The 21,234-nt window shown below is 42.4% G+C and overlaps 1 protein-coding gene across 11 annotated transcripts in view; it reads right to left on the reverse strand.

Moving 5' to 3' along the window:
- The window catches only part of SEMA6D (semaphorin 6D), a 397,430-nt gene that overhangs the window by 46,170 nt on the left and 330,026 nt on the right, over positions 1 to 21,234 (reverse strand). For 3 of the 11 annotated variants that reach the window (XM_019968894.2, XM_019968890.2, XM_019968886.2), the window contains exon 1: positions 10,877 to 11,081. The exons of 1 other annotated variant lie outside the window; for it this stretch is intronic. The gene's annotated coding sequence lies outside the window, so the exon portion shown is untranslated. Of the gene's footprint in view, positions 1 to 10,876; positions 11,083 to 11,962; positions 12,309 to 21,234 lie in introns of those variants that run through there. 7 more of the 11 variants (XM_019968891.2, XM_019968893.2, XM_019968888.2 and 4 more) reach the window with 4 other exon arrangements.

Below are 21,234 nucleotides of genomic sequence, written 5' to 3' on the forward strand. Positions count from 1 at the left end.
AAATGGTCCCCCATTCCTTCTTTGTTTAGTCACCCCATGAAAGACAGCTGGATTTAGGAACCCTTCAATTCAGTTATTCAGGTAAATAATATTCACCCTCCTAAGAAAAAAGTGAATGACTGCATATAGAATGCCTAGGACAAAGTAGGACATGAAGACCAGTAAGGTTAATATTTTTATTGTTACTATTATAATGATTTAAAAGCCCCCAACTGATATTATAAAAGTAACATGGCCCTCCTCACTACTTACATTCTATGATTTTATTTATTTCACTGAATGAATCAAGATTTTATTGTGAGTGGTTTGACATCACGGGGTTTGGAGTCAGACAGGTTTGGGCATGAATTCTGACTCTGCCACTGTGTGCTCCTAGTAGGTACATAATTGTAGTGGACAGAATAACGTTCCCATTCATCTCCAAAGATGTCCATGCCCAATCCTGAGAATCTGTGAATATACTGTAATATATGGAAAGAGGAACTTTGCATATGTGATTAAGTAAGGGATCTTAAAATAGGTGGATTTATCCTGGATTACATGGGTGGACCCAATGTAATCACAAGGGTCCTTAAAAGGTGGAAGAGGAAGGCAGAAGAATCCAAGGAGTCACGACTATGGAAGCAGAAGTCAGAGTTATAGGATGGCTAACTTTGAGTTTGGAGAAAGGCGCCACAGCAAAGAAAACCAGGTAGCCTACTAAAAAGCTGGAAAAGGGAAGGAAATGGATTTTTCCCTTGAGCCTCTGGAAAGAACACAGCCTTGCTGACACCTCAACTTTGGCTCAGTGAAGCCCATTTGGGATTTCAAACCTCCAGAATTGTCAGGTCAAATCCCTGTTGTTTAGACATCTAAGTTTGTAGTAATTTGTTACAACAGCAACAGGAAACTAACTGATGCTCCTGGAGCATCCGTGCCCTTATCTAAAAAATGGGAGTAAAAAAAATATGTGCCCCAAAGGGCTGATGTGAGGATTAAATAAGAGAATGTAAATAAAACTCTTTAGTGCTTGGCGGAAACGAAGAACTCAATAAATGTTCACTGTCATTATGTATGATATCATTACATAGAGATGAGATGGCTATATTATGATTGTGATAAATGGTGATTCCATAAAGTATAATTCATTGTATCATAATGATCCCTTGCATTTGAGTGGCACTTTGGTTTTTATGAAGCCCTTTTATCAACACTGTCTTATGTGATGCTCATTTTAACTGTGAGTCCACAGATGAGGAGCCAGAGCCTCCGAGGGGGACAGTGCTTCCCTTAGGTCACTCAGAGAGCCCACTATTGGCCAAAGTTGGGAGTCTGAGTCATTCCAGACACAGCAAGCTGCCGATTTCATCATGTGGTTTATAGAAATATACACAGAGGGTATGGAGAATCTTAAAATGAAACAAAAATGATAAGGCCGAATGATGATGGGGTTGTTCATCCCACACAAGGCCATTTCCCACGTGGTCTCATCCAGCGGCGTTTTTTGCCCACACCTCCTGCCCCAGCTCTTGCAAGCGCAGCCTGCGGCCTGTCTCAAATGCATCTAGTCAATTGTGCAAAGCACAAGGGAAAAGATTTCATCCTGACCGCAGCAGGCAATCACCTGATGCCCTGAAGCATGAAGTTTGATTACCCTTATCTCAGTTTATCATTAAATCAAAGACTGTTGCTACGAATACTGGACCAGGACTCCATTTATGAAATGATATACACCAGTCAGCAGAAGTGAGTGAGTGCCCTTTTTCTCTCTTAATTTCTGCTCACCGGGAGGATCCTTTGCAAACTAAGAAAAAAAAAGTCTCTTCAGCTTTGAGCAGATTTTTTTACTCTTTTCACTCTTTCATGAGCTGGCCGGGTTGCCTTTGGCTCATATGTATTCTCCCTGTGTTGTGGGCAAGAGGTTTGCGACCTACTACCCAGTGCCCTGCCAACACTAGTCTTGATGTCTAGCACCTTGCTTGGATGGGAATCTGAATGTTACAAGATGCTGGGCAAACTGCAGGTGCTCTGAGGTTTGAGAAACTCTGGCTACATCAGAGCATCATTTCCCAATTTGTGGTCAAGGTACCATAGAATGTGAGTCACTTGAGGAGTTTGCTGAAAATGCTAACACTGGGACCTCATGCCAGACCCAACAACACAGACCCACTGGTGCTGGGGCCCTGGGAATCTGCATGTAGCCCTAGGTAATTCTGATCAATTTTAAAGTTTGAGGACCACTGGTAGAGATCAAAGATGTGGGTGATGACAGCAATGGGACTGATTTTCCATGATGTTATTCAGGCTTTAATTGGCCTAGAGGGCAAACAGCATAGAACACATGCCAATCACCTACATTTTGTCCTTCAGCCCAACCATCCGTGGAGCCAGATTTCTGACATCATGGATCTGAAATGGCTGCTATCTGGGTCAGGGCTAGGCAACTAGGCATCAAGGTCTGGGTACATCTCAAGGGCCTTGGAGCTCCCCTGCCACATTCCCCTCTCCAGTCTGGCTGAATGTGTGGCAAGCGTAGTGTGTGGGGGTGGAGGAGAGCTGGTTGTAAAACTGGCTTCAAGGTCTATATATCAGTCAAAGAGATATGACAGAACCACATGTGAAAAGACTGCATAGTATAAGGGCTGAAAGCATGGGCCTTGGAGCCAGACTGCATTTACTTTTACTTAACAGACACTGAGACAAATATAGTACGCACTACAGGCCAAGTAGTGCCGTTCAAATATTAATTCATTTACGTCTCACAAACACCCTCCCAGGTGGCTACCACTCACCATCGTCCACCTTTCATGTCATGAAACTAAGGCTCAGAGAGGTTAAGTAATTTGCACAAAATCACACAGTTTATTGGTCACATAGCCAGGACTCACACCCCAGTAAGCTGGTGCCAGAGTTCATGTCCTTAACCACCGTACTAAGTTGCTTCTCACGGGCCCAAGTCCCCTGGTTCTAGTACTCATTAGTTGTCTGACCCTGGTAAAATTACTTAATCTCCCATCCCTGTTTTCTCCTGTGCAACAGGAATAATAACAGTAGCACCCACCTCAAAGAATTCTGACCAGAAGATTTAATATATTCACTTAAAAGTATCAAGCGCACAGTAAGCACTTAATAAACGCTGAGTTAGCTACTCATCCATCCTCCACTCTCAGGGGTAGCATGAGGATTAAATCAGATAATATACGTAAAGTACCAGGCACAGTGCCATAGCACCCGGTAAGCGTACGGTGAGGGCTAGCTGTTATTATTAGGCAAGTTGAGCCAGGACGGTTTATTTTAGGTTTTGTCTGGAAGGCAACTGTGTTCTATGCAAGGGGAGGCGGCACGCCCTTCACTTCAGAAAGTAATTGGGTAGGAGCCAGACTAATTATTAAATCCAACAGGTTCTGTGCTTTAGGTGACTGGAATATTCCTGAAAAGTCCCTAATACTGAATTCGTATATGCTTAACCCTTTTCCCCCACTGACCTCTTATCATTTCTGATTGATCTTTCATTGGCAGTGATTCTTCAGACTAAGAATCTGCTCTCAGACTGTCATGTAACCGTTAACTTATAAAAGACTTAAATATACCAAGGAAAATTGAACCACTGGAGCATTTCTTGGCCAAGCAATTGGCTTAATCATCCCTTAATGTAATTGTTTTCATTTTACTTTTCCTTTAGTATGTGTTCTTGTGCTTATACTTCTGAGAACTTCTGGTATTTCCTCTCAGAAAGCTTATGTTGTTTAGACGCTCAGCCGTGTCCAACTCTTTGCAGCCCTGTGGACTATAGCCTGCCATCCTCTATCCATGCAATTTCCCAGACAAAATACTGGAATGGGTGGCCATTCCCTTCTCCAAGTGATCTTCCCAACCCAGGGGACGACAGAACCCATGTCTCCGGCATTGTTAGGTGAATTCTTTACCACTGAGCCACCAGGGAAGCCCAGAAAGCTTATCACCTCCACTGTTTAATGTAACTGTGGATTGATTACAATTTATGGTAACTCAAGGGGTTAATAACGGCGTGGGAATCCTCATACCCAAACAGCCCCACATAGAGGAGGGATGGGCATGGGGGGAAGCAGGGAGAAGGTAAGAGAGTTGGGAAGGCAGGATTGGGGGAGCCACTAATGGGGGGTGAGTTATCCTCAAAGCTCAGACTCAGGAAGGGATGCTAGACCCCCAGGGTCCCTCAAGGATGGGTCTTCCAAGGGGAGTATTACATCAGTAACTGCACATTGTTTGCTGCTGCTGTTTCACTTGTTCTATCAGGAGAAGGTTGCCAGAGTTCCAACCCCATTGCTTGCACAGTTCAGCAGGCATGATAGATTATAACTACGATTGAATAAGAAGTTAAGACGCAATTAACATGTTTATTACAATATTTGCAACATGTATACTATGTGTCACACACTCTGCTAAGTTACAGGGCTGAATAAAACAGTCTAAGCTCCTGGGGCCTGCAGTTGAAGGAACACCTGGAGTCCAACTCATGCTTTTCTCACAATTTCAACAAGTCGCTGCTCTCTCTCTTTCACTTCCTGTCTCCACATCCTCCCCAAACCCCTATCTACATGTGCAACCTGTTCTTTGTTAAGAGTCTACACCTAGTCTTTTCAAGTTAAAGCAAAAAGCTGAAGCCCATGATGCAGCAACCTTCTAGTCTGAGTCTTATAAACCCCTCTGTGGGGGCAACCGGCTTGCAGGGTAATATGAGGCAAACCACGTGATCCTTTGCCATGCCCTGTGTAACACTGAACCAGTTGGCAATTGATGTGGGGGTTTTAGCTCTGATCACGAAGCAAACTCCTGAATCATCCCAAGATTGATCCCATCCATTCTGATGGCTTAAGCTGCAGGGCCATCTGCTGATCGGCTCAGTACAGTAGACCAGAGACACTCAGTAAATATTTGTGGATTTGCATGGCAAACTGCTTCTTCACACCTGAAACGCAAGTCTAGGTCAGGACTCAGAAGAGGACAAGTGAGCTAGACCCCCCACCCCCACCCCTGGGCCTTTGCCTAAGCTGTTCTCTATGCCTGGAATGCCCTCCCTCTCAGCACCTCGCCTACTGCGCCTCAGTGTCCACCTGTCCAAATCCTACCTAGTTCAAGGACCAGCTCAAATATCAGCGCTCCACAAAGCCTTCCCTGACCACCCTAGCCAGAAATAACTTCTCACTGCTCTCAATTTCCATAGATCCGTGTGTGTTCTGGCACTTAAGACACTGGCCATTTTATTTTGGCTGTGTGTTTACCTCGTCTTCAATACACCACTCAGTAACAGCCTTGAGCTCTGGATCCATGTCAGTTCCTCTTTGAACTGTTTCCCCACCCTGGCACCTCCTTGTACGGAGTAGACACTTGGTAAAAATTAGCTGTATGAACAAATGGTTACCCCAGCAATGACAAAAACAGAAGCAACTGCAACATTCTTTATCCCTCCTTTTTCTATCTCTCCTCCTTCTTCTTCAATAGCTTTTAAAAATACATTTACTTGATCTACCAATTACCCAGGGGAGGTTTGGGGACTTACTGATATATGTAGACAACTCTGCAGACCAAAAAGTGTTTCCAGAGACCCTTCTAATGACAAAGGAGGCCTCGGCCAATGTAGGTGCTGTGGGAGTCTGCGTCCCTGGTCTACTGACAGCTGGCTCCTGGGAATGGAAGTGTTATTTTCTCAAAGAGCTTCATCTGCTCTGGTTCATATGTGCCAGTTCCTCGCCTGAGTAGAAACTCCTGACTTTATTTTTGAATACAGACTCCAATAATAGGCTAAGTAATTGCAGATCTTCCCAAGGACTTTTTATACATGTACCAACATATTGGACTTTTTAAAACCCGTATTGCCTTTCCATAAATAAATGTTGAAAACCTTAAATTTCAGCACTATAGGTAGTGGTAATGTGTATTTGTTTTTTTTCCCTCCTTTAGGAATCCTGAATCAAAAAGATCAACCAAAAGTACTGACGCATGGGTGATGATTTCTCAAACAACATATCTGATTACTCACAGAGGTAAAAGGATTCTCCCTCAGCTATAAGGAAGAAAAGTGTATATTATAGTATAATATGCAGTCAAATTTCAGTAATACACTTTTCATCGTCATGCCACTAAAGCTTGAACAGCTGCAGCTCTCACTGTCTTTGCTGATGGGGCCCATAAATACTCCTGGGAAATGGGACAAAGATACATAATGGATCTTCACCTGCCAAGATCAGGGAAATGAATGTCAATCGCACTCTGATGCAGAAGCACTTTTTGGTAGAGTGATGAATATTGCCACTTGTCCTGTGCCATGCAATTTTGGACAGGAAAACCTAACAGGGAAAAAATGGTGGGAGAAGATGCTACCCTAGGACACTTGGAAAGAAGGGTATATCATAATTATTTGCCTAACAGGAATTAAAATGAAGAAGAGTGTGTCAATACAGTTTCGTTCAGAGAAAGGCCAAAAGTTAAGAGCATACATATTCTGTATGTATCATTTCAATCAATGCAAAGATTTCCCTCAAAATAGAACTCTTTTATTGAAAAAGAATGTCAGAAGAATCAAGGAGTCGGAAAATTGCCTGGGGTCCGGATTCCTGAAAACAACTCAGTGCAGTGATGGCACGGTGGGCTGAGATGTCAGGCAGACCTGAGTTCAAATCCTTACTCCACTACTTCTCTGCTCTATGATCTCAGGACAATGACCTGACTTCTCAGGTGCTTGAGTTTCTTTTTCTGCTTTTTTGATAAAGCAGTGATAATAACAGAACCCGCCTTAACCATCCCAGCTGTCTGAGTGTTACAGGACATAATTAAGATAAAGATCTTAGCGTAGTACCTAGAAATTAGTAAGCAGACTAATGATAAGTGATCGTTGTCAAGGTCGCTGCTTTCTCCTCTTTCTTCTCCACCATCATCGTCACATCATCCCAGGTATCTTGTAGCTGATTTCATTAGTAAACATTAGAAAAAGAGGTGAGAAGACTAGCTCCCACCAAATTATGAGACCCTCTCCCCTTCCTATCAATTCAGTCGCTCAGTTGTGTCTGACTCTGCGACCCCATGAACTGCAGCACGCCAGGCCTCCCTGTCCATTGCCAACTCCCTGAGTTTACTCAAACTCATGTCCATTGAGTCGATGATGTCATCCAACCATCTCATCCTTTGTCGTCCCCTTCTCCTCCTGCCTGCAATCTTTCCCAGCATCAGGGTCTTTTCCCCTTCCTATATCAAACTCCAAAAGCAGTACTTATAAAATCTTTTTCTTTTAAAAGCTTGGCAACATAACCTTACAAACATGTCCACCTAATTCATGCCATTCTCGCTTTAATAAGCAATGGCTACTGTAACAGGTATCTTAACTGAATAAAAGGAAGAGAAAACAAAAGTTATAGAATGCACTGTGTTCCATTAGGCTTGGGTCTCAGATAATTAGGTCCATTACATGTTCTTTGTGATAAAAGATAAAACAATGATGTGTTCACTTCTTCAAACAACCAGACAGGGTCTTTTTCTGTTTCAGTCATTCGGGATCACCAGCTAAAGGCATTTCATTCTTTTCTTCCCCTTTTCGGTAGACTGAGTTTTAAAGGTCTAGGATGAGTGATGACTGAATGACTCTTTCTAATTCTGTAATTCTGGTGATTTAATTGTATCAAGTCTGAAGAGGCTTTCCTGTGAGTCCTGTAAGGTTGAGGCAAGCCTCCTCTTAAGTGGAACAGGCCACGGGCAAGCCAGCAGGGTCTTTCTGCAGGTCCCCCCGCCTCAACCGCCCCTAAAGTGGGTGAGGGGCACAGCACAGGTTGGCAAACAATGGAAACTTCCTGTTCTGGGTGTTAACTTTAGTTACCACAGCCAGACAATGCTGCCAGTGGTGTGGAAGAAAAAATTGCTATAGCCAGCTGTGTTGTTCACAGTCGGATGGATTCTGTGTAGCTCCAAATGGTGATGGAGCCAGCAGCCTGTTGTAGCCAAGGACAGAATGATGGATGATCTACATACTGTGTCCAAGTAGAGAGAATGGCAGAAGTTCACTTCAGGGTTGTTAAAATGCTAATCTGGGTGAGTTAACAAAAGCTTAATAGAAAAGAAAAGTTTGAGAAATAGGTATACCTCATGTGGTACCTATGTGGAGCACTGATTTGATTGCTCTTGGTTACATAAACAGTTGCTTTTCAAAGTAAGAACATTTCCTTGTTTTCCTGTTGGGATGAATGGAAGCAGAATCACTTATCAGCTGCACTGCCATGCTGTCAGGTCTGAGGAGAAAAAGTCAGCCTGACAATAGCCACCATAACTGAAAAGGTTACGATATGCTTAATATAGTTATATGATTTCCATTCTCACCACGTGTCATGGGAATAAATCAAAACACACTTTTTTCCCCCAACTGGAAGTTGGCAGCTGTTCACAAAATAAGCTGCAACCTAAGACACTGGCTTTGGTAGATTTTAATGCTAAGTCTCCATTCACAGGAGCTACTGACAGCGAGATCTCCAGCTCCATTGACAGTTCCAACATGTGAATTACACTACTAGTACATTGCATTATTACTGTTGAAGGCAGGAAGATTGGCCCCTTGTAAATATCTGGTATGGACAATCTTGCCTTAAAACCTTTAGGATGAAATAACATGCTTCAGAAAAAGATGCAGATTTACATTTCTTGCCAAATGATCCAGTTTTGCCATTCTCTGTTTCTTTAGATTCTTACTAAGTTTAACGTAGAGAAACACGTCTGCCTCATGTGATGTTGGAACACTGGCTAGCATAGCTCCTTGTAAACGACAGGGACTCTATAAATGCTGACTGCCTTGCATACCCCAAGTGCCTCTTGCTTCCTCTAGGAATGAATCTAGAATGGGCAAGCTTAAAGTCTATTAATTGAAATAAAAGGTAATATTTTATCTTGCAATATGCTAAGGAAAGCGTTCACCTCCTACTCCTACACCAATAATGGTTAGGCATTTAGCCAGGCTCTTAACTCTGCATAAAATGCATCAGAAGGGTGAAAAATGACCCTATTTCAGATGCATTTTTCACTCTTTGTAACTTAGTGAAACTCAAATGCAAGAACAATGACTAAGCTAATTACCAAGGTTTATTATGATGGAGCAGCAAGAAGTGAAGAACTTCTCCAGTTTCAATAAGTCCTTAACAATTATGGGTATCTTCGCGAATCCAAGCTCTGATTCCTGCTTACTTTGCTTGTGTGCTTTAAAGAAACAGAAATCACCACACAGGATTCAGGGGCCTACTTACCCCAGAACAGGTACTGGACAGATCCTTCCTGTTTAGCAAGCAGCGAGTGAACTGACGTCCACTGGGTTTCTAAGTAAGTAACCCCCACTCTACAGTTAACGTCACAACCATCTTTCAAATCCATCAAATGAGGGGAGACAAGGCCAGATGGTGCTATTAGAGGACCTCAAAATAAATAAGTAACTAATAAATAAATAAAAGAGGACAAGGGCAGAATGCCCACAAATCTAAATCAAAGTCAAGTTAACAAGCTGTTTGGTGAAGGAGAAGCCACAATAATCCTGGCACATTGTCCTGAATCACAGAAATGTTTCTCAAAAAAAAAAAGTTCACCTATGTAGCATCCCTCATAGAAACAAAGACAGGTAACAACTAGAATCCAGTCCGAACTAGGTGCTGGCTGTTAAAATCTCACCAAATATACCACTGGAAAAAAACAGTCTGCTAAACAACACATTTGGAAATCTCAGGGATTTTTTGACTTAACTGTCTTTCTAAGGGAGCAATCCAGGGACCTAAATCAAAGCAGACACCAACTATAAAATACAAAACTCAAGTTATGGCTGGGCTACAGTTTATTTACTTAAAGATGTTCAAGTTCATGGTAACATAGGCTTACATCTCAGAACTTACTTAGCAATTTCTATTTATCTGAGCCAGGGTAAATGTCTGTATAGTACTCACCATCCTGACAGAATATGCCTGTCACTTACTACATTAAACATGACTACACACAACTTAATTTCTTGAGTTAGATACCAAAGAGAGGGAGGGGATTTTTCAACCACATGAATAAGCCAGCATCAAAACCTATTGTTAAACCACCAAAAGAACAGTAAAATCCTCACCTTGAGCTGTCTGGGATAAGATTTCTCAATTCTACAAGAAAGAAACCTTGAAAAATTTCTCCAAACAAGTATCTGTCCAATTCTGGGCAGGGAGGGGAGACCAAAGCAGATTAGAAAAATGTTAAACCTTTCCCTCGGACTTCAGCCTTGAATAAAAGAATCCACTTTACTGGCCCAAATATCAAGTAGAAGGAAGGATAATCCTTAAAAAGCAACATTTTACTGCAGATTTAAATTCTTAGGATCCAGAAGTTCTTGGGAAAACTGTCCCAGTCATTTCTTCTCCCAAGTAACTGGAAACACTACGGTTATTTTTAAGGGAAAGCAGTCGTCCATAGCAATGGACATAACGGCCAATGACTGTTTACAAAGTCTGTATGTCTATAATAATCCTTCTGTGTGAATCTCCCAGCTGAACGCGGTGAGAGGTTGGGATGCTGGAACTTCGGTTGGTTAGTGACTGGTCACCTCGGAACGGAGAGTATTACTCTGTTTCTCTAACACTGCTACCTCACTCCTCTCTAGCTCCTTGGCATTTAGCTCTTCTCAAGTTCGGGATTTAAAGAATCACCTGACAGCAATGGTCCCAAGAGTCTATACGGCAAAAAATTTCCAAACCCAGTTCTCATCCACACCTTCAAGTCCTTATGACCTTTATTTCAATCCAAGAGTTATACATGATAGAGGAAGCTTTAAGCCCTTCCAAATTACCCAAGGCAGCTGCAGTATCAGTTTCTGCAGACTAGGAACAAACACCACCGCTGTCAAGACGGGAAATAAAAGTTTCCCTACCTTCTCCTCACCATCCCCCTTGCCAGCGGCTGCCGACGCGCGCGGCGACTCCCTCCCGGCTGCGGATGCCTCTAGCCGCCGGAGAAGGGGCTCATGCAAAATTGACTCTTCCTTATTTGTTTCCATCCATAATTGATGGGTAGATGAGAACGTAACACATCTCAGCGCTGGGCTCTTGCCGCCTGGCGGAGACCCTGTCCAAGACGCTTCCGTAAATCATTTCCAGCGGGAGAACAAAGCACGGAAAGTTGCGGGGGAGAGTGGCTGGGAAGAGAAACCCGGGCGCCGGGTGGGAGGCGGGGGTGGGCGGTGGGCAGCACCGGGCCCCGGAGCCCGCCTCAGTGTGCTCGGCCAGCAGGGGGAGAGGGAGGGTGGGAAGTGGCCGCCCTCGGGGCAGAAGCCTGGGGGCTGGGGAGGGGCCGAGTCCCCCGAGCCCCCGCCCCTCGGCACTACCGGTGGGCCGTCCGACCCCGAGGCGCACCGACAGGTAGCTGGCGTCGGCCAAGAGCTGCCCGGGTGTCGGCGGCTGCGCTGCGCCCCCTTTCCTGGCGCGGACGAGTGCTAGCCCGTCCACTGCTTGCCTGGCCGGGCGATGCCGGAGTCTGCTCCGGGGCTGCCGGGCGGGCGGAAGCGGCCGGCGGAGCCCGCAGCCGGCTCCTTTAGCCTCGGCTCGGCGGTGGCGAGAGCTGGAGACGTGGTGCCCGGCACCTAAGCAGCTCAGGTTCCCCCTAAGGTGTGGGGGAGCGCGGAGCTGGTGCTGCCTGGCAAGAAACTTTTGCTAGCTCCTTCCTTCTCCTCCGTTTTTTTTTTTTTTTGGGGGGGGGGCACAATGTTGAAGGGCCCCTCCCCCCAAGCCTCCAGCAATGCCAGTTTTGACGCGTCCACCAAACCTCTCCAGCCTTTTGCGCGTCCCTTGCATGGCAGGCGGAGAGCTGCTTGGAAAAGAAATCAACTCTCCAGTGCCAACGCACACACATCCGCACACGTACACACACACACATTAGAAGCGATTCAGGCTCTAAGGATCTGGGTCCGATCCCCACCAGGCGCCTAGGGCATTAGCAAATTTTTATAGGGCTGTCTTACCTCATGGGGGGAGGCTTGGTTTAAAAAAATAATAAAAGCTTGTTACGCTCAAGGAGAAATGAAAATAAAAAATTGAAATATATATATATATATATCCCTGTGTCTCTAGGTTTTGGTTTCTTCGGTATAATCCTGAAACTCGCCGCCACCAGTCCTTGCAGCAGCAGCAGCGACAGCAGCAGCCGGACCAAGCGGGAGCAAAACAAATCGAGGCACGGCAAATGGTGTAATTCGATCCATCTCCAAGTCAATCCATCAGGCGAGCCGGAGTCTCGTTCCCTCCCCGCACTCGGCAGCTCGCGGCGCGGGGCCCACCCCCGGGCGCGGACAGCAGGAGGCGCGGGCGGCCCGGCGCGCTCGCTTGTCCGAGCGCCGCGGCCAGCGCCGCCTGGAGGCCCCCAGCCCGGCGCCGCGGCCAGGCTGACCCCTCGGTGGCCTCCGCGTCCCTCCTCCCCGGCGCTCGGTTGCGCGCCCTCCCTCTCGCCACCTCTCAAGAGCTGCTCCTTCCAGCAACTCCCAGCGCCTCAGTCATCCGGCTCGCGGCGGCTGCTGCAGCCTGCGAAGCAGCCTTTTCGCTTTCCCCCCTCTTTCCCTCTTTTTTCTCTCTCTGAAAGATTTTTCAGAGCTTTCCTCCAGACATCTAGAGGACAAATCATTGCAGCCCAGAGGAGCTGCAGGCACAGTTGTTCCGTAAAGTTATGCCTTACTTTCTGATCTAAGATTTATTTTTTTATGCACATCCTTACAAGCCCGCCCCCATATTACCGTTGTCGCCCCCCCCCCCAACTTCTCTTTATAACCACTAAGCAAAACAGCTGGGGAGAAGCAATCAAACATTGTTTTATCTTTACAAAATACAGAAATTGCCTACTAAAAATCCCATTTCTACTTTGAATGAAAGCCATTCAGTACAGTATAATTTTGTAGGCTAATGAGCCGGTTTTACAGGCAAGTGTTTCGTGTAATATGTTGTGGGAGAAATGAAAATGTCCTTGAAGTGACATCATTTAAAATTGACTGTCACAAAGGAAAGGAAAAAAGTCACACATTTAAAAACGAGAGGATTTTAATTCAAACTTCATATCCAAGAACGGGCTTAGTTTTATTAAAATTTCCAGTTGAATTATGACTCACTGAGGGTTCTAAATGGCTGGAATGAACCATGATGCCCTCATTTAAAGAAAAAGATGAAAGCTTTCCCGCCAAACTTTTAATTTTCATTTGAGCATGGTTAATTACCGTGAAAGAGAGAAGGGGGCATTTCCTTTCTTCAATGGTTCCTGCTTCTCCCAAGCACAGTTACCTGTTTACAGTTAGAAAAAAAATACCCGGTTCTGAGTTATTTATGAAACTTCCAGGACAGCCTTGAAAAGGAACTCAAAAAAGACACCCCAAGGAACTGCTGCAGGACTCATCCGGAGAACTGTTTCCTTACTAGTTAACACTTTGTTACCAAAAGGAAGAAAGAGGATGCACCCGGAGTCTTTTAAAATATAAGCTCTCTTCCTGCTGTTCTTCCCATTCCAAGTAAAGGGTAGGGGGCGGAAAGAACAGCTTTGGCAACACAGCTTTGTGATTTTTCTGTTGTTGTTAAGGCTTTTGTTGGCTGGCTGGCTGGTGTTTTCGGGTTGTGCTGGGCTCTGACATCATTGCAAGTTACTTGGCAGTCAGGGCCCTTCCCCAGCCAACTTCTGACCCAGAAAACTCTGCATCTTTCACTCGTACCCAGTCATTCTGTCCTTTCTCCATCAAGAGAGCAAGCCCCGCTGCAGGCAGAGGGCTCTGTGCATTGAATGAATATGCAAAGGAGTGACCAGTGGCTTGACGAATCATATATCGCCACCCACCTAGAGGCAGAAAGCTTATGAGTTGTCCTCTGTCTGCAGTAGCAGCCAAGAAAAAAAAAAAAAAAAAGTTGAGTTCTCCAGATTTGTGAATTCTTTGTTGAAATTCTGCGATGGCCAGCTTTAAAGAGTACCACCCCAGAGAGTGCCATTTACCTTAGACTGAGTTTTAAATTCAAGAATGAAAACACCTTTTAGGTTGCAGAAGAATATGCTGATAGATCATTTCGAGCCAAGGGTTAGACATGATTTCAGTCTAAGTAGCAGTGTACACCTCAAAGCCAATCCCCATGTTTGGACCAGTACGGAAAGAGAGAGACAAAAGCGGACAGTTTAGTGACACCGAAAGAATGGTAAAGAACACTTTTACTGAGTGTTACTTTCACCAAGTAAAAGTGCAGACTTAGGTGAGTTATTCAGGCTCTATATTCAAGGTGTAATTTGTAAGAAAAAGAACTTTTCAACAACTAGAAGATTAAAGGCTATAACATTCATATGCCCACCACTCAACTTCAACACATTTTAACATTTTATGTGTTTGTTTCAGATGTATTTTAGAAATAACACATTATAGTGGAAATCTAAAAAAAAGAAAAGAATCAAAATATTACTTTTGGTCAGATAAAAATATTATTCTTAAAGATTAGTCATTTCTCTGGTTCCCAGGGTCTTGAATGTCAAGAAAATGACACTCTTTTTTCATTTGGGTTTTAGTGGAGAGAAATCTAAGGGAACTGCTCACTCTGTGCAGTTTATTAGCATTTGTCCTTTCAGTTGATTTTACACACTTAACCTTTTAGCCCTGTTTACTTCTCCAGTCAGACTGGACTTTCTCTGCTCACTACAGTATGCTTTAGGCTCTAGCTGCTGTTGCGTGCTCAGTCCTGTCTGACTCTTTGCCACCACATGAATTGTAGCCCACCAGGCTCCTCTGTCCATGAAATTTTCCAGGCAACAATACTGGAATGGGTTGTGACTTCTTACTCCAGGGGATCTTCCCAAATCAGGGCTTAAACCCGAGTCTCTATCTCCTGCATTGGCAGGTGGATTCTTTATCACTGTGCCACCTGGGAATCCCTTAGGCTCTAGCATAGCCCTGCTGTGTAAAGTTCCCCGCTGTCACACTGTCTCTTGTCTCCATGTCTTCACTTTTGTCTGCTTCTTGGGGTACTCTTTCTCCATCACTTCAGGTACTTTAGTTTCTGCTTTTCTTGACTTTTAATCATTTAATAATTTCACTTAGGTGTCCGAATTTCCCTTATCCCACTAGCCCCCAAGATGGATATAAGCATCTCTCTTCTGTATTCTCCTAGCAAGTTCACTTCTCTAATTTACCAAATGGAAGGGAAAATAATTGCTCAGGATGTCTTCCTTACTGGGTGCTTCTTAACTGCGAAGATCTTGTCTTATTTACCCGGATAACCCCAGTGCCTATCACAGTGCCTGGCATTTAGTGGACACTCAACAAGTACTTGTTAAATAGATCTGGCAAGGGAAGCCACAACTTTCCCAACTACTCTTTTATGTGCTGAACCAGAGAATACAGTCTTCACAGTAGGGATTGATTCATTGGTATCCCCAGGGCAAGCACAGTATCTATGCAAGGGTGTTTGTTGAATGAGTGAAGAATGAATGAATCAAGAAAGAAAGAAGGAAGATATTTGGCTCTTTTAACACCTAGAAAGAATACTTAAAATGGTCTGTGTTTTAGATAGTTAAGGATTTTGCTTTTGTGTTATCTGTATACATCTCCCAGCAGTGATGTGATAAGTAATAACTTCTTTTACAATCTATTTTTTTGTCTGTTTGCTTTAGGAAAAGTTCAAAATTTTGTTTCTATGTTTCATTTCTAATACAGCTTTAACAATAAAATTCATCTGAAAATTATAGAAAATCAGTGTGTAACTGTAAAAGTTTATCAATCATCAGAGAATACCACTCCTTAACTATTACAGCTATTAAATAAAACATTAGTGCTTACTGTGTATCAGTCTCTTTTAAGCATTTTAAAAATATTAATGTGCACAACAATTCTATGAGTTAAGTATTATTATTATCTACATTTTGTAGAAGAAGAAACTGAGGCTTAAAGGGTTTAAGTGACTTGCCTAAGGCCACGCTGGTAGTAATTGTGTAAGAGAAATCTAACCTCTTACTTAGTTATAATAGTGGTTAATACTGAGGTCACAGTTAACAGCAGTGGTAAATAGTGAATTCTTTGAAAACATTAGACAGTTCAGTTCAGTTCAGTCGATCAGTCGTGTCCGACTCTTTGCAATCCCATGAATCGCAGCACGCCAGGCCTCCCTGTCCATCACCAACTCCCAGAGTTCACTCACACTCACTTCCATCGAGTCGATGATGCCATCCAGCCATCTCATCCTCTATCGTCCCCTTCTCCTCCTCCCCCAATCTCTCCCAGCATCAGAGCCTTTTCCAATGAATCAACTCTTCGCACGAGGTGGCCAAAGTACTGGAGTTTCAGTTTTAGCATCATTCCTTCCAAAGAACACCCACGGCTGATCTCCTTTAGAATGGACTGGTTGGATCTCCTTGCAGTCCAAGGGACTCTCAAGAGTCTTCTCCAACACCACAGTTCAAAAGCATCAATTCTTTTCGGTGCTCAGCCTTCTTCCCAGTCCAACTCTCACATCCATACATGACTACTGGAAAAGCCATAGCCTTGACTAGACGGACCTTTGTTGGCAAAGTAATGTTTCTGCTTTTGAATATGCTATCTAGGTTGGTCATAACTTTCCTTCCAAGGAGTAAGCGTCTTTCAATTTCACGGCTGCAGTCACCATCTGCAGTGATTTTGGAGCCCCCCAAAGTAAAGTCTGACATTGTTTCTACTCTTTCCCCATCTATTTCCCATGAAGTGATGGGACCAGATGCCACAACCTGGATTCAAATCCAGACTCCCGCTGCTCCTGGGATAATTTATTTAACTACACTGTTCATCAGTCTTCTTACCTGTGAAACAGGAGTCATAACAATACTTCAAATGGATTTTATGAAAACTGAGTGTGATAATGCATGTAAAGTGTTTAGTATCTTACCTGGAACACTGCAAGCACTGAATAAATATTAGCCAATGTTATTATACATGCCCTGTAGGCAGAGCAACCTTGGAATCCTGCAGAATTGGATTAGAAACTTAATCCAGCCTCACACTAAATGTGAGACTTAGGGTAAAAGCACGTGGTATACAATAGGTTTGCAATAAATTTTTGTTCCATTCCATTGCTTTAATTTCCTCATCTATGTGTGTGTGTGTGTGTGTGTGTGTGTGTGTGTATTATATATATATATAAATTCAGATATACCACTTACTATCCAGTTGATATGAAATAACATTTTGCATGAATTTTCATGAATCATAGTTTAGAATGTAGAATTTCATGTTTCAAAATAAAAAGCTAGAGGTACTGAAATTTCAAAGGTAGCTATAGCTTCTGTGATTACTTTAATTTGGAATGCACATATAGTATTCCTTGCGTTCGCACATTATAGAAAGTGCTTTTGTGCCAAGGGATTGCTTTCAAAACTAACCTAAGCTCTCCATGACATGATAAATCATTAATAATATAGACCCAAATCTCAGCATCTGCATAGGCACAGCTGGTCTCCTGTGTCAACAGTCTGCATATGAAAGTGACTATGCCAAGATATTTCACTTTAATGAAAAATATTTATCATGATAAATCTTAAACCTCAAGATTTTACTGACATAATTCATTTCTATTATTATGTACTATGATAGCATACCACCACAGTTCTGCTTATGTTTGGAATGATAAAAATATGCTTTTTTAGTCATTGTGATTACTCCATCTTAGCATGACTAATTTTGCTGTGCACTCCAAAGGAAGGGGAATGCACCATGCATTTATGGAAATAATAAATCAGTTACTTAGCTAGTTTTGCTAATGACTCCTCAGGTGCCACTGTGTGGAAGGACACTGAGTTCTCAAGACAAATAAGAAGAATCAGGCTTTTCTTTTTCCATCAAGGATGAACAGCAAACAACCTTTAATAATACTAGCACTTTTGAAAACAGGCAAGACGCAGGATACTATCAACACTTTATCGAAAATCTTTTGAACAAACAGAAGCAAAATAAACTTTGTGAAGGAAAGGTCAAATAAAGAGGTGTTAACTCAGTTTGAGTTGCTTAATTTTATTTATACATACGTTGAGGAGGAAAGCTTAGGATACGGGGAGGTCAGCTTATGAGACTCTGTGTAAGTTCCTGACAGCCTTCTCTCCACAAATCTACAGTAACCAAGCCTCTGACCTTGAAGAATTGGGACCAAATAATACCTAATAAATGTTAGAATGTCTTAACCAAGGACAAAGACAACAAAAATAATCAAAAGTGGCAGAAAATTAGAAAATTTCATGTTTCAAAAATATATAACTTTTTACTTTGTTTTTAAAAATAGACCTCCTTTCCTATTATTATTATTATCATTGCTTAAGTCAATGTTAAAATTCCAGTCAACAAAGGGAGAAGAAACTGTGACTAGCCACAATAGTATCACTTAATTCTGACACAGCTCTTGGAGACAGGCATGGTTTAGGAACAAAGAAACCCATCCTTGTTTAAGTTAACCATCTTGTCAGGATTTTTAGCCCCAGTAGATGATGGAGCCTAGAGTCTAATAAGGTCTGTTTGGCTCTCAAGCCTAATTTTCTTTCAAGGACACTATGCTCTGAAAAATAGAGCATAAGTTTAAAAAAAACATGTCTTGATTTATAAAGGAAATAAAAACATTAAAAAAATCCTCAACTAGATACTCAGAGTAAGGTTAAAATGTGTGCTTCAGTTTCTAATCCTTTACTAGTTTTTGTTTGTTACCTATAAACTAGTGTCAGGGACCCTTTGATGGGGTTTAAAACATAGCTTAAACCTCTATACATTATATGTATTCTATTACCCATGAAATTCCCCTGGATTGCTTGTAAATAAAGAGAAAACAGACCTGTTTAGCAGCATGTGAATTTATATTAAAATCAACCTTACTGGTTAGGTTACAAATGTTTCAGTTAGTGGTTAGGGCTATATCATCAAAGCTTTGACAAAATCATCATCATCACGAGAACTTTTCCATGTTGGAGCCACAGAGCCAAGGTATTGCCAGCAGCCACTAGTGCCACCTATTGGTTCAAAAAAAGGAATAGGATTCTGGGTAATTCCTGTCTTTCAAAATAAAGGCACACAGTACATTTTTTCCTTTCTTTGTTTCTTTTCGCTTTCTCAGATAGGATGCTTACTATGACGGGCATTTTGTTAATATTGAATCTATTAAAGTCATTTAAAAATTACACTGCTGATATGCAGGGGAGTGAGCATAGTATGTGTACAGAGGATCAGAAGAAGTTGACATTGTGGGAGAAAAATCAATAGCAAACACTGTCAGTGCTCCACTGTAATTAGAGGAGTTGTTTCAAATCCCCAGTGCCCTATTAGACCGTGATTCAGTGGCAAGGCCCAGCAGCACACAGGAGATATATCTGGGTAACAAGTGTTTAAATCCGGGTCTGGGATATGGTGTGCATTGAGTCAGCAATGGCACAAACTAGGTGACAGGAGGAGAAGGCAATGGCACCCCACTCCAGCACTCTTGCCTGGAAAATCCCATGGACGGAGGGGCCTGGTAGGCTGCAGTCCATGGGGTCGCTAAGAGTAAGACACGACTGAGTGACTTCACTTTCACTTTTCACTTTCATGCACTGGAGAAGGAAATGGCAACCCACTCCAGTGTTCTTGCCTGGAAAATCCCAGGGATGGGGGAGCCTGGTGGGCTACCGTCTCTGGGGTCACACAGAGTCAGACACGACTGAAGCAACTTAGCAGGTGACAGGAGGTAGTGCTTGCTCCACCAGCCCCAGCTACAGGCGCTTCATTTATGGTCTAGAATGAGGTTAGGAGAAACCTTCAGCTTATCTAGCCTTTGCTTGGTTCCACGGGGTATTCTGCACTCATGTTCTTGTCCCCAGATCTCTCTGGTCTTCTAATCTAGAACCTATCACATGTTGACAGTCAGCAAGTAAAAACAAGGCCTATTTCATTTTTTTAACAGAATTTCTTACCAGGGAGACCCTAGTAGCCAAGTTAGATTTAAACATTATCTGATTCAGTTGACTATGGGCCAGGATGGACTCCTGCGTGGCCGTCTTCTAAAAGTGTGAATTGTGATGGATGCTGAACAATTGCTTCAAATGTATTATTAAGGAAAGCTTTAAAAAGGAGTCTCACAGAGTTTTCAATTGTCTGAATTTGTATTTCAATTACAAAGCTAAAATAAGAAACTATTGGCTAAGAGCCTTTCTGGAAAATCTAGAGAGGTCCAGTAGTGCTGTTTTTAATAGTGAGATTTTTAATAGTATCACACATCATTAAGTAAGAATATCTCCATGTTATATTAGTAGTTACATTCAACAGTTGACTCTTCAAATATTATTGCATCTGAATCCATGCATACATATGCTGTGCATGGTGTGTGTGTTTGTATGTGTAGTTTTCCTCCAAGAGTCCCTATTTAAAGGCTTTGTGAGTTCCTTTATTATATTAAAATTTGGGGAATTGTGCTCATAATCTATCCCAATATGTTCTGAATCTCTGGGTCATAATTACAGGATAAACAGAGTCATTTCTCACCACAAATTTTAATTAAGAATTCCAGTTATGCAATTATTTGCTAATGAATAATAACTGCTCATTATCAAAGCATACCATTAAATATGTTTACTCAAAATTATGTTTTATAAAGATAGCTTCCATAGGTCAGTTTCACATTTTTAAGTCATCCACCTAATGCTAAAATAAGAGGAAATGTTTGTCTCTTATTTTATTGAGATAGGTGAGGATTAAGGAAAAAAGATAGTCTATAATTGCTGTAAATAAATAAATTTCATAATAAAGTCTAATTAGTCATGATCTCACCTCTTCATAAATATCAAGATACTGAATTCTGAGATTTATCTTTGTTTAGATCAGTTGGTGATGATACCCAATTGTCCATTCATTGGCTAGGATTTTACCTAGAAAAGGGGTCACTGGAGGAAATCATTTATCGCACATTTATTTATTGTGCTTTTGAAAAAAATTACCCCAATCTGGGTTACTGATTCATTAAATTTGCTCTTGGTTCTCAAGTGAAAGGAGAACAATCAGTTTGTTTGCTTTTGATTTATTTGCCAACTTTTACGTTGATGAACAAAAAATAGAAACAAATGAACAAATAAGAAATCCATTTTGATAACAGGTAGGTGTGCAGACTATTGAAGGCAGATATTTTAGAAATTTCAGACAAAGTTAACACTTCCAAGTTAAACCACTAGGAATATACAAAGCCTAAGTTAGACTATCTGCGGAAACGTTTCACCTAAGAGACAGTAAGTTCCAAGGAGAACAGAAATCAG

This window comes from Bos indicus, chromosome 10 (assembly GCF_029378745.1).
Source record: "Bos indicus isolate NIAB-ARS_2022 breed Sahiwal x Tharparkar chromosome 10, NIAB-ARS_B.indTharparkar_mat_pri_1.0, whole genome shotgun sequence".
NCBI lineage: Eukaryota > Metazoa > Chordata > Mammalia > Artiodactyla > Bovidae > Bos > Bos indicus.